The sequence below is a fragment of the Tupaia chinensis genome, unplaced genomic scaffold, assembly GCF_000334495.1.
Source record: "Tupaia chinensis unplaced genomic scaffold, TupChi_1.0 Scaffold000429_1, whole genome shotgun sequence".
NCBI classification, from domain to species: domain Eukaryota; kingdom Metazoa; phylum Chordata; class Mammalia; order Scandentia; family Tupaiidae; genus Tupaia; species Tupaia belangeri.
The window spans coordinates 6115513-6129880 of NW_006159934.1; the positions used below are offsets into that span (position 1 = coordinate 6115513).

General features: G+C 41.9%; 1 protein-coding gene and 1 long non-coding RNA gene across 2 annotated transcripts in view; one reads left to right on the plus strand and one right to left on the minus strand.

Moving 5' to 3' along the window:
- The window catches only part of LOC102473299 (uncharacterized), a 23068-nt gene extending 16379 nt beyond the window's left edge, over nt 1–6689 (plus strand). The window contains exon 3 of the long non-coding RNA XR_335514.1: nt 6459–6689. This is a non-coding gene — a long non-coding RNA (uncharacterized LOC102473299). The remainder of the gene's footprint in view (nt 1–6458) is intronic.
- CALN1 (calneuron 1) overlaps nt 1–14368 on the minus strand; it is a 579183-nt gene that overhangs the window by 403049 nt on the left and 161766 nt on the right. The window lies entirely within an intron of this gene.

Sequence of the window (14368 nt, forward strand, 5' to 3'; positions counted from 1 at the left end):
TTCGACTTTTTTTTTTTTTTTGGAGAGATTTTCACTGTAGGGCGCATGCGCTCGCCAGACAGACAGAGAGAGACATAGAGACAGAAAGCGAGAAATCACCCCCCAGGGGGGATGGTCACGCCGCAATCCCTTCTCCTCCATTCTCCTCTCGGGATCTTGGGCACACACGCACACGCGCCCGGCGTGAGTTTTAAGCCACCAGGTCCGGGACACGAACTGCGGTCGACTACGTGGGAATCCAGCGACATAGCCATTACGCTAACTGCTGGTTCCCAGCACCACATCTCTTAATTCACATATTCAAGGTCCCCAAAATCCGGCAAAAGAATTCAGCACTCAGCTCAAGGCACTCTTCCCAGAAATAGATAGCATCTCTGAAGGGATCTTGAAGGAAGTAGCACAAAACCATGCTCAAGCATGGAAACTCTCAGAAATCTTCTCAGCCCCAGTAGATGCTGACTAGGAAATTGCCCATTGCTGTCTGAGGGGCACCACATAGGTGAAAACAACGTTGAGTTCTCATGGCTCCTCTTTCTCCATCTCCCCCTACCTGAGCACCAGATGGCAGAGAGGTTAAGCTCTCTAAAGTCTCCTACAAATTACACAGGGCACCAGACCAAGAATTTTATAGCCTCGCCTCCCTCCAATGCTTCTAGGCTCAGAGATGGTGAATTGCCACCCAGATGGTTGGGGTAGGCCACTTAACTCGGGCTTATTTCACTGGATACCAGCAGAGTAACAACAGGAGGGTGCACATCAACTGGCACCAGCCTAAGAACTATCCCTACACCTGAGCATGTAAATGGTAGCTCACTCCCCAGGCTAGCATTATCTTTGGCCCTAGGACCATTTGTTGTAGCAGCTTAATAGGAAATAAAAAGAAAAAGAAAAAAGATATAAAAAACTAAACTTTCCTCACTATCACCATAAAACTTTAGTGTAACAAACAAACCATTAATGCTGATGTTTATGTTTAGAGTTTGGAGGAACCATTAAAACAAAGTGGCCTTGAATTTTAACCAGATGAGGTTAGGGGAAGCCTGAGGGGACTGAGAACAAGCTGGGAAAGGCACACAGGCAAAGACAAATGCTAATGGCCACCACCAGCAAAAGTGATGGCCAGGCTCTTCTGCTTCCAGAAATCATCACTATTCAAACACAATTCCCACTTCAGAGAGGAAAGAACAAAAGTCCTCCTTCCAGTGTGTTGAACTTAAAGAGGACTCAATGTCCCCTTCCAAAGGGGAGTGAGTTCCAGTCATATAACCTTGATTTCAGCCTCCCCATCTTCCCAACACCACCTTTACTCCAACCTATAGAGTAAGTATTGAGGGATATCTTTTTGCTTTCAAAGGAGACTTATGGGCACGTTTACTGGATATCTTTTTGCTTTCAAAGGAGACTTATGGGCACGTTTACTCCTGACCTCTAGAAGCATCACAATGAGGACTTAAATGGATGCTCAAGCATGGAAACTCTCAGAAATCTTCTCAGCCCCAGTAGATGCTGACTAGGAAATTGCCCATTGCTGTCTGAGGGGCACCACATAGGTGAAAACAACGTTGAGTTCTCATGGCTCCTCTTTCTCCATCTCCCCCTACCTGAGCACCAGATGGCAGAGAGGTTAAGCTCTCTAAAGTCTCCTACAAATTACACAGGGCACCAGACCAAGAATTTTATAGCCTCGCCTCCCTCCAATGCTTCTAGGCTCAGAGATGGTGAATTGCCACCCAGATGGTTGGGGTAGGCCACTTAACTCGGGCTTATTTCACTGGATACCAGCAGAGTAACAACAGGAGGGTGCACATCAACTGGCACCAGCCTAAGAACTATCCCTACACCTGAGCATGTAAATGGTAGCTCACTCCCCAGGCTAGCATTATCTTTGGCCCTAGGACCATTTGTTGTAGCAGCTTAATAGGAAATAAAAAGAAAAAGAAAAAAGATATAAAAAACTAAACTTTCCTCACTATCACCATAAAACTTTAGTGTAACAAACAAACCATTAATGCTGATGTTTATGTTTAGAGTTTGGAGGAACCATTAAAACAAAGTGGCCTTGAATTTTAACCAGATGAGGTTAGGGGAAGCCTGAGGGGACTGAGAACAAGCTGGGAAAGGCACACAGGCAAAGACAAATGCTAATGGCCACCACCAGCAAAAGTGATGGCCAGGCTCTTCTGCTTCCAGAAATCATCACTATTCAAACACAATTCCCACTTCAGAGAGGAAAGAACAAAAGTCCTCCTTCCAGTGTGTTGAACTTAAAGAGGACTCAATGTCCCCTTCCAAAGGGGAGTGAGTTCCAGTCATATAACCTTGATTTCAGCCTCCCCATCTTCCCAACACCACCTTTACTCCAACCTATAGAGTAAGTATTGAGGGATATCTTTTTGCTTTCAAAGGAGACTTATGGGCACGTTTACTGGATATCTTTTTGCTTTCAAAGGAGACTTATGGGCACGTTTACTGGATATCTTTTTGCTTTCAAAGGAGACTTATGGGCACGTTTACTCCTGACCTCTAGAAGCATCACAATGAGGACTTAAATGGCCTGAGTGTGCTTCCCACATCAAACCCCATGTCTTATAGGATCTTGGTTCTGTCTCTAGGACCACATAAGTTTGAAAGCTAATGTCTTTGAGTCCTTTTCTCTCTCCTTTCTTTGGCAATTTACTTCCAGCCAAAGAGGACAGGGTTTTGTTCTTGTTTTTTCTGTGTGTGTGTGTGTGTGTGGTTTTTCTGTTTGTTTGTTTGTTTTTTGTTTTTTGTTTTGGAACTTCTACACCAAGAAGGACAGTGTCTTTGAAAACCCAAGTAGTAAGGGTAGGGCAGAGAGACTTGGAAAGATGTCCTTATGGGCTTAGAACTAAGAGAGAAAATCATGATGGGATGTTCAAATCATCCATACATTGATAGACTCCCTCCAGTTAGGGACATTCACATCCTGAAATGGCCCTGTCTTGACAGGACAATTGCATAGGATATTAGCTAGTGTGCTGCTTTGTCCTCTAAGGAGCTTCTACTTGCCCCAGTGTAGGTGTGATAATTCTTTGTCTGGGTGCACTCTGTCAAAATAATACTCATCATCATAACAATAACAATTACTGGACCTGAAGATGGTATGGTGGTTAAGGTGCTTGATCCCACATGGCCAAATCCATGGTTCAAGTCCCAAACCTGGAGGCTTGAAAATTACAACAGGCACATGTGTGTGCATGCCCAAAATCCCAAGAAAAGACTGAAAGAAAAGAGATTATGGTGTAACCAACCCCCCCCCCAAGGGTTAATTTCTCACTCTCTCTCTCTCTCTTCCCCTATAGCAAAAACAATAACAATTATTATTATTACTACTGTTACAATTTATCCAACACTTACCATATGCCAAATAAAATAAATCACTCTGCATATATTACCTCATATTCTTCCTATAAAGTCCATACTGTATTCCCTTCTCCATTTCTCCCACTATCCACCTTGTAAAGGTATAAACGAAACTCATGGACCACTGAAGTAGGGAGGCCATTGGCCTCCCAATACTATGGTTATCAACCATGTTCTGCCACCACCCATATCATCCTAAACCCACTGTGGTTATAGAATGAAACATCAGGAACAATTAACTCACTTTTTGACAAACTTCTCTTATCAGATGACCTGGTGTTCATTTAGTCGAGTATTTTTGAGTAGTCACTATGTGCCTATATTTTTACAGTTTGTTCACAGGGATAAACAAGGTGTAACTTTAGGCCCTACTCTCCAAGATGATACAACTTACCCCAAAGTTAATGTTCTCCTGGAGGCATCTGTGGCCTATGTCACCCAGCCTTCCCTGCAGGCACTACCTCTTTGCCTTACTAAATTGCTTCCTTTCATGATTCAACAGATGAATTCAAAATGCAAAATATATATATGCAGTTGACCCTTGAATAGTACAGGGATTAGAGATCCTGACTTCCCATGCAGTCAGTAATCTATGTATAATTTGGACTTTCCAAAAACTTAACTACTAATAGCTTAACAACATAAATGGTCGATTAACACACATTTTGAATGTTATACATATTATATGCTACATTTTTACAATAAAGTAGAGAAAAAATGTTATTAAGAAAATTACAAGAAAAAGAAAATACATTTATAGTACTTACTAAAAAGAAACTGTGTATAAGTGGACTCAAGCAGTTCAAACTTGTGTGGTTCAAGTATCAACTATGGGTATACATGTATATATACAAATACATATATGCATGTATTTGGTATATATGTATGTGTCTAATATATGTATTAGAAAAAGGACAAACCTTGAATGCTTCAAAATTGTAGGCCTGTCAATAGATCCTTACCTTCTATAACAATACTGATATGGATAGATCCTGAATTCATGAATAACTCAGGGCTGATAGCTGCCTTCCAGCAAACTTACTGCCCCTCCCCAGAGCTACAGAATAACATGAAACCTAATAGATTAGTACCCTGAATAGATTAGTACCTTGAATAGATTAGTACCTTGAAGAGATTAGACTACCTGCTTCTCTGACTCCTCCCTGTGACACTCCATAGGGCAGTTTCTGAGCCCGTTCCCTATCCTAAGACCTCTCCTTTCCCTAATCTCCCCATAAAAGACCATGTCCAACCCCCAGTTGGGGCCAGAGATTCAACGTGCTAACTCCTCCATGCCTGCCAATATAAGAAAGAGTTCTCCTAATCTTTCCAAGTGCTGCTTTCCATTCCTGGTTTTCTGCAACAATACTTCCCCTTCAAAAATAATCAGCAGGATATTTTTAAAGTAATACATGTAAGGCTATAATTTTAAAAACACAAAATATGTCCAAGGGTTGGATAACTTGTCTGAGGTCACATGGCTACTACCTCGATAGGTTTAAGTTTAGTTGTGAGTGACCAAAAAAAAAAAAAAAAAAAAAAGCCAGAGGTTGGCTTTTCTCCATATCACTATCCTCAGACACCCAAGCTACTTTCAGCTTCCCTCTCAATTATCCAAGGAAGACACTGTTGAATGGCAATGATCCCATTTCACTAGTAAGGAGGAGGAAAGGAGCTTGTCAGTGGCATGGTGGTTAAGACAGCCGAATGCCACATGGCTGGCTATGTGGTTTGAGTCCTGGACCTGGCAGCTTGCAAAGCACACATGTGGGTGCATGCCCAAAATCCCAAAAGGAGGGAGGAATGGAGGAGGAGAGACCATTTCCCATGGGGGGGGAGTGTTTTCTCATTTCCCTCTATCTCTTTATCTCTTTCCCCTGCAAGTACATGCATCCTATAGCAAAAGAAAAAGAAAGAGGATGGGATAAAGAAGGGACACAGCGCACAAAGGTTTTCTAATGTCACTTCTACTTATATCTCTTTAGCCGGAACTTTCTAACATGGCCACAACTACCTTTTTTTTTTTTTTTTTTTTTTTTTTTTTGAGGAGTTTTTTTTTTTTGGGGTGTTTTTTTTTTTTTTGAGAGAAGTTTTTTGCTATAGGGTGTGTACTCTCACCAGAAAGACAGAGAGAGACAGAGAGACAGAAAACAAGAAATCACCCCCTGGGAGGGATGACCATGCCACAATCCCTTCTCCTCCATTCTCCTCTCGGGTTCTTGGGCACACACATGCACCCAGCGTGAGTTTAAGCCATCGGGTTCAGAACTCGAATCGCAGTCAACTACATGGGAGTCCAGCCAGGTAGCCATTACACCATCTGCTGGTCCCAACCACAACTATCTCTTAAGGAGATTGAGAAATATAGTCTTTTCTAGGCACTGTTTTATCCAGCTAAAAATTCTACTACTAAGGAAGGAAGGACTTTGGGGAAATAACCATTTCTGTTACAGCTGCTAAGTGGTACAACTATGATAGAAACCCAGATCAGGGGACTTCAAAGCCCCTACTCCACTAAGATCTTGCAGGCTTTCATTTCAGTTTTTATATCCACAACTATTGGTGCTCTTTTTCTCACTGAATACGGAAATTATAAGTTTGATAATGGAACTTTCTTGACTTAATCATTGATTTTCTTGACTTATAAAATCTTCAGTTCAATAGCTAGAAACCATTTCTAACCTGGGGTCTTTGGGGTTTTAAATTATGCCCACTAATTCTTTCATAGTCCTCTTTTCTCTCTCTCTAGCTCTCTCTTTTTTATCAGATTTTTTCCATGGGGTATATGCATTCACCAGAGAGAGACAGAGAGAGAGGGAAAGTGAGAAATCACCACCTACGGGGGATGGCCACACTTTAATTCCTTCCTCTTCCATTCTCCTCTTGGATTTTTGGGCATGTATGCATGCACGCATGCCCGGCATGTTTTTCAGGCCACCAGGTCCGGCACTAGAACTGCAGACTCGGCCATATGGGATCCAGCACCTTAACCACCACACCACCTGCTGGCCTTAATAGTTTTATTTTCAAAAGCTGGGACCTAATTCTGCTTTCCTTAATTGTGGGTTGTATAGATATGGCACAACAATGTATGGCATCTGAGTCAAGGTCATGCAAGGATCAAGCCAAATCCCATATCATGAAGTCATTGATGCAGTCCTAAGCAGAGGCCCTCATGGCAGAAAATTGAGAACTCCAGCCAACAGCCAAGCAAGTGAGCTTAGATGTGGATTCCCCAGCCCTGAAGAACCTTTCAAATTGGTGCAGTCCCAGCAAATGCCTTTACTACAACCTCTTGAGGGATACTGGGCTAAAACCAGCTATGCTGAATTCCTGACACACAGACTGTGGGATAATAGATGTTTGTTGTTGTTGCTGTTGTTTTTAGAATTATTTTATTTAACTTTATCTATCTATCTATTTTTTTTTTTTTAATTTGACCAGAGAGGGACAGGGGGCGTAGAGGGGAGTGAGAAAGCACGCCACCAGGTCCAGGACTCAAACCATGTTGTTTTAAATATAAGTTTAATGTTCTTTCTGCTTGAGAATAAAATAAAGTAAAAATGACCATCTTGGTCTAGAGAAGATTTGTATTTTAGATGGCCATGTTCTAGCTCATTGCCTACTTATAAATGATTTGGAGCAAGGTTTGGAGACCCTATAAATACCCTCATGAATAGAGAAAACCAGTGAGTCATCCCTGCTAGAATATGCTGCTAATATCACACCCTTGAGTAGTCCCCAAAAAACAGGTGAATCTGCTGGGGGCCAATTACTAGAAGGAGAAATAGCTCAGTTTCAATGAAGCCAACATCCATATGAAGGGATTTGGCAAACTCTCTTTAGCACCCAGATGGATAATGCAGAACAATTCTACCCAGTAGGTTAACTCATTTAGTTATCTGGGGAAACACTATGGGGCTTAATTGCCTTAGTAGATCTATTAGGATGTACTTCTGTTGAAAGGAAAAGGTCCAACAGGAAGAATATCCAAGTTGTTTTATGATAAAGAGTTGGTAGTACCTGTTCCTCAAATGCTCAAGTCAAGGTCATGCTTTATTAGGCAGGTTCTTGAACTTTAACACCAAAATATCACCTTTGCCTGTTATCACAAGCAGCAAGGAACCAGATAAACACATTCTACAGGGCATACACGGAATCACGATGGGGGGGGGGCTTTCTAAACTACAATCCACTCTCATCTCTGCATGCCAGAAGTCTAATATGAGCACCTCTTCCGTCATTGAAAATCATGCCATTATTTTATATATACTACTAGTGAAAGTGTGCTTTTAAAAAGCCTCAAAAATTCTAGAATGAGAGGTAAGGGTGAAAGCCACCAAGGTATCTGAAAGACCAATATAAAATGCTTGTATATTTTGTATTTTGATTATGGGCCAAAGGGTTTTTATTTAAAATACAACTAAGAAAATTATTTTTCCAATAGGGATACTTTGAGACTGTCCCTGGAATAACTCATGTCTACCTTTTTGCCTCTACCAATTGGAAGTTTTGAACTAAATTTCATGCTCATTCACAGGAAATGTATTAGATTAAGTGGCCGTCATATTTTTTTTCTTCCTCTTTGTAAGAAGATTTCTATTTTCTATCTCTGTTCTGACAGCCTTTGTAATTTTTTTTCCTTTTATTAAATGATGTCTTGATCACTTTTGGAAGCAGGCAGACTATAAATTACAAATGAATAAAATGAAACAAGAAGAGGAGGTACTCAAGTCTCCTTTTTGGCCACGGTTAACAAAATATATTTCAGAATAAGATGCAAGAGCTACTAGATGTTGTAGGTAAATGTCCCTTCAATGAGGAAGTCCTTGCGAGCAGCTACCATCACAGAAATCCTTCCTTTGCTCTGCTAACAAAGCTTCACAACGCTCCACAAAAGACCTCTCTCAAGGCTCAAAGGCAGGTCAAGGCCTCAGGAGGAAGGTACTTGGGTAGATCAAAGATGCTGGTTGTAAAGCTAATTCCCAGCTCAGGGACAGAGCTGTATATATGGCACTCTCACTCACGTTGGGGTGACGTGGTTCACTGTGTAGCTTTTATCACCTCCTCCGGAGGAGAGAACTTTAAGCCCTCAGCTTCTCAGATAAGAGTTTTGAGCATCTCTGGTACTGGATGGTTGTGCAGCAGTAAGAGCAATGCTCTGCGATGCTGACTCACATGAGAAGGGTTCAGTTCACATCTGGAAACCTCCCTGAACACACCAGGTGCTCATGTGCCTGTGGTCCAGGGCTAGCTGAAGACTAGGGATGGATCACAGTGTGAGGGCCTCATTGGAGGTGCTTTTCTCTCTCTCTCCCACTCTCGCTCTCACTCTCGCTCTCTCTATCATCCCTGGAAGAAAAGAAATAGAAAAAAGAAAAGAAAGAAAGAAGGAAGAAACTTGTTTTAAAAGCATTATGAGCTTCTTTACCTGTGACAGAAATGTTTCTGGCTGGGGGGATGTTTTGGTTTGTTTGTTTGTTTGTTTGTTTCATGAAAGATACATACACAAGTACCCTAGACAGCATCTCACTAGTCTGCAGTCTTCCCCACAGCCAGCCAGCACATCTGGCACCATCAGGTCAACCATGTATGTGAGCCCGAGGCCTCTCATGTCTCTGATATCACACAGCAGCACCCTATCGCCTGCAATACTGCAGCTGGGTTTGTTTCTGCTCCCTTAATACTTCCTCTTGAGGGGCCAACAGGTGGTGTGGTGGTTAAGGCACTGAACTTCTACATGGCTGACCACAGTTTGAGACCCAGACCTGATGGCTCAAAAAATCAAACCAGATCCGTGTGCATATGTGCCCAAAATCCCAGGAGGAGAATGGAGAAAAAGGGATTGCAGCATGGCTCTCCTCCCTAAGGGATGATTTCTCACTTGCTGTCTCTATCTCCAGGGAACACAGGTACCTTATGACAAAAAACTAAAAAACAAAAACAAAAACAAAAACAACTCCCTCTTGAAAAGTCTGTAGAGGATCAGTATCTCCAAAAAAAAAAGGTAAGCAGAGGATCTTAAATCAACCAGCAAATTAGAGAAGATGAGAAGATAAAGGGGGTGGGGGAGTGGAATCTTTACCAAAACAAAAATCCCATGGACCAGATGGGTGGGGGTGAGGGAAGCCTTTCGGAGCTCACTACACAGAAGCCAGCCTCCAAGCACAAACTCATGCCCATCCCCCGTCTTTCCTGGGCTGCAGGGCACCTCTGCTCTCAGTGAGGAGCAAGCTGGGCTCACACAGAGCTTTAAAAATACCTTTCCACCCACTGAATGTTTGATTAATCAGCCAAGTGCGTCACAGTGGTGGCAGCGATATCTATGATAGTGATGTGATGGGTGCCAAGAAGGCACAAAGGGTCTTATGGAGCAGGGAGGAGGAATGACTGACTACATGAAAGTTAAAAGCCTGAGCTCTGAAGTCAGGTGAGTTTCTAAATCCCAAGTCCAACAGATGATAGTTAGGTAACCTTGGACAAGGTTAACGTCTCCATTTTTTACATCTGCAAAAGTGTAGTTAATAACAGTACCTGCATGATAGGATTATTGAAAGGATGAGATGAGTCCATTCACATAAAGCACTTTGAACTGCTCCTAGCACGTAGTAAGCACTCAATAAACTTTGACTGTGATAATGATTATAGTCACTGTTGTAACAGTGACAATATTGAAATTCGAAAGATGGATAGGCATTTCCCAGGTAGACAATGAATATTTCTGACATAAGCAGCTTGAACAAAGGCAGAGAAACTGAAAGGATCTTGAGGCAGCAGGGAACCATTTGGAAAGCAAGCAGGGAGTTGAAGCAGACAAAAGAGAAAGGATCCATCCAGGCCACACAGGGCTCCATATGCTTTGTTACGGAGTTTAGCTATCACTAACACTTCTGCAGGCTGTGGAGAGCCATTTAATACTGATAAGCTGAAGCAATGCATTAAAAGGTGAAGTTACCATAACTGAAAATTACTTTGTACTGATTCAGGTCAAAAAAATAAAATTTAGGGACCAGCAGTTAGTGTAATGGCTATGTCGCTGGACTCCCACGTAGTCGACTGTGGTTCGAGTCCTGGACCCAGGGGCTTAAACTCATGCCAGGCGCATGTGCGTGTGTGCCCAAGATCCCGAGAGGCGAATGGAGGAGAAGGGATTGTGGCGTGGCCATCCCCCCTGGGGGGTGATTTCTTGCTTTCTCTCTCTGTCTCTGTCTGTCTGGCGAGCGCACATGCCCTATAGCAAAAACCTTGGGGGTGAGGGAAGCCTTTCGGAGCTCACTACACAGAAGCCAGCCTCCAAGCACAAACTCATGCCCATCCCCCGTCTTTCCTGGGCTGCAGGGCACCTCTGCTCTCAGTGAGGAGCAAGCTGGGCTCACACAGAGCTTTAAAAATACCTTTCCACCCACTGAATGTTTGATTAATCAGCCAAGTGCGTCACAGTGGTGGCAGCGATATCTATGATAGTGATGTGATGGGTGCCAAGAAGGCACAAAGGGTCTTATGGAGCAGGGAGGAGGAATGACTGACTACATGAAAGTTAAAAGCCTGAGCTCTGAAGTCAGGTGAGTTTCTAAATCCCAAGTCCAACAGATGATAGTTAGGTAACCTTGGACAAGGTTAACGTCTCCATTTTTTACATCTGCAAAAGTGTAGTTAATAACAGTACCTGCATGATAGGATTATTGAAAGGATGAGATGAGTCCATTCACATAAAGCACTTTGAACTGCTCCTAGCACGTAGTAAGCACTCAATAAACTTTGACTGTGATAATGATTATAGTCACTGTTGTAACAGTGACAATATTGAAATTCGAAAGATGGATAGGCATTTCCCAGGTAGACAATGAATATTTCTGACATAAGCAGCTTGAACAAAGGCAGAGAAACTGAAAGGATCTTGAGGCAGCAGGGAACCATTTGGAAAGCAAGCAGGGAGTTGAAGCAGACAAAAGAGAAAGGATCCATCCAGGCCACACAGGGCTCCATATGCTTTGTTACGGAGTTTAGCTATCACTAACACTTCTGCAGGCTGTGGAGAGCCATTTAATACTGATAAGCTGAAGCAATGCATTAAAAGGTGAAGTTACCATAACTGAAAATTACTTTGTACTGATTCAGGTCAAAAAAATAAAATTTAGGGACCAGCAGTTAGTGTAATGGCTATGTCGCTGGACTCCCACGTAGTCGACTGTGGTTCGAGTCCTGGACCCAGGGGCTTAAACTCATGCCAGGCGCATGTGCGTGTGTGCCCAAGATCCCGAGAGGCGAATGGAGGAGAAGGGATTGTGGCGTGGCCATCCCCCCTGGGGGGTGATTTCTTGCTTTCTCTCTCTGTCTCTGTCTGTCTGGCGAGCGCACATGCCCTATAGCAAAAACCTCTCTAAAAAAAAAAAACCATTTCTGGCTATGACAAAGTACCTGGCAGAAGAGTAACCCTCCTCCAACCATGTACAAACATAAAACTGAACAACATCTATGAGGGAACTGTTTTTAGGCAGTAGACAACAGGCAGTACAAGATCACAATTGCATGGAAAAGGGATATTCACATGGTGAGCCTCATGTTCACTCTGGCTCTCTGGGGACAATTTCCCAACCACAGTTCATACTGTGGTAGCTGCAGGGGCTAGAACCTGTGGGGTAAAGCAGCAGAGAGAATAAAACTATGCATAGAGGGGGCATTAGAAACCTGTGTGTGTGTTTCTCAGGAACTTGGCTGAAGGTTGAGATATCCATGTGAAATTAAATAAGACTTACCAAGAAGCAACTGCTCTGCACTTGGGAACAGAAAACAGATACTAGAACTCAGCAAGCCCTAGAAGGTAGATGTAAAATCTCCTTAGTTTCCTAGGCATCCGGCTAAAACATTAGAAAGACCACACATCTTAACATAAGGAGCACATCCTTGGTATTTCCACAGATAGGCCCTTACAAAGCATAAAAGTTAAGGTGGTCAGCAAGTAATTCAACTACCTATTAGAATAAAGATCAGCCCTCTTCAGAGAAAGGTAACAAAACATACAGCCTCTATAATACAACACTCACAATATTCCAAATATAGCCAAATATTAATAGGCATGCACATGAACAAGGAAATTTAAAAACAGTGTAAAAAAAAAGAAAAAAGAAAAAAGAAATCCACCCTAAAAGGACCTATATTCTAAATGTTGAATTTAGCACATAAGATTTTAAAAGAGTTATTGTAAGTATGGGAAAGTAAGTTCAAAGTACCAAAGAAAATTATTTTCTTAATGAGTAAACAGATAGGGTATCAGCAAAGAAGAGGAAACTATGGAAAAAAAAGAAAAAGAAAAAGAACCAGGGCTTGCAGGTGGAGTGGTAGCTAAAAGCACTGGATTCCCACATGGCCCACAGCGAGTTGAGTCCCAGACCTGGCAGCTTGCTTTCTCATTTTCCTTTCTCTCTCTCTCTCTCTCTCTCTCTCTCTCTCTCTCGTCAAATTAAAAAATAATAATAACAAGTGGAATAAAATAAATAAATATTTTAAAATAAAAAGAACAAAGATTCTAGATTTAAAAAGTATATCTGTTTGTGTGTATGTGTGTTGAGAAAAAAGGAAAGAGAAGGCAAACACTATAAAATGTCAAAAATTAGATGAAAATAAATAGTATTCTCTAATTTCCAAAGCTTCTTCTTTTCTCCCAATAGAAGAAAACATGTATAAGTAGAAGATTAACCTAATCAAGTGCATATTTAAGTAGTAGCCCTTCAATAATGTGGCGCTGAGCTGATATCATGGGTGATATCATGAATAAGACTCAAAGACATTAACTCCTAGTGAATATAGTTATCCAAAAAGTAAGGACGTGGTCCAAGACAACAGAATTGTGGTCGGAGAGGAAGGAATCACTAGAAAATAAGTTTAGAGGTCAAGATCTATAAGACTGCCAATTATACATATGTAGGGAGTAAAAGAAAAAGAGCAATTGAAATGACTCTTAGATTACCTCTGTGACTGGGTATAAAGTGATATCATTTCCTGAGAAAAATTCCAAAGGAGGGGCAATTTTAGAGAATAAAGAAAATCCACTGAGTTTTAGATATCTGGAGTTTAGGGAACTTGTGGGACACCTACACAGGAATATAAATTCCAGGTCTAAAATTTAGAAGTGAGGTAGAATTGGAGAGATATATCATAGATACCCAAGGGCATAACAACAAAAAATAACCTCAGAAAACAAGAATATGTAAGGAGCTAGCAGAGGATGTGAGATACACAACAAATGTGGAAATGACAAAGAGAAAAGAGGTTGGAGGAGATCCAGCTAATAGCGTGATCACCAAAGCAAGGGTGTGAACAACAATGCCAGATTCTACTGAAAGTCCAGAATAAATACCAAGAAAGAACCATCTAGAGCAGAAAAATTGGAGTTCATTAAGGAAAGCAGGCTGCACCAGAGCAGTGACTCTGGAATGGTCCAAATGAAGTTGGTCAACTATTAATACTAAAACAGAGCCTCGGGTTGGAAGGTTATCAGTCTGATACATTTGCTCCTGAACTTAAATAAAAATACTCCTCAAAATGAAGGCAAAACTATATCACTAGGAATACTAATTTTGAGACCTGTACTCTTGTTAGAAACTAAGAATTTTTGCTAACTGCAAAAAATGACACTGGAGAAACATAATTCCCTCCCACCCTTAGAACTACAGTGGCACATATGAAAACTGACTTACCAGGATTGTGTGCCACCAGGGACCCACTGGCTGCAGGCACCAACACATCAAGCAGCCACTCCCTGTTACATAGCAACTGTTTTCTAGGGTAATCTATTCCCCAATCCAAACCCACTTCCACAGTACCCTTTTCTAAACTTATCTGGGGAATACAACTTAACTGTAGCCATGGGTGGGTTCATCCCATCTGGGGTTATTTGCAAGGCAAAGATGAAAACCAGAGTGTTCGTTGGAGGACTGAATGCTGGATACTAGTTTGGGAACAGAACGATGAGAGGAGAGGGAAA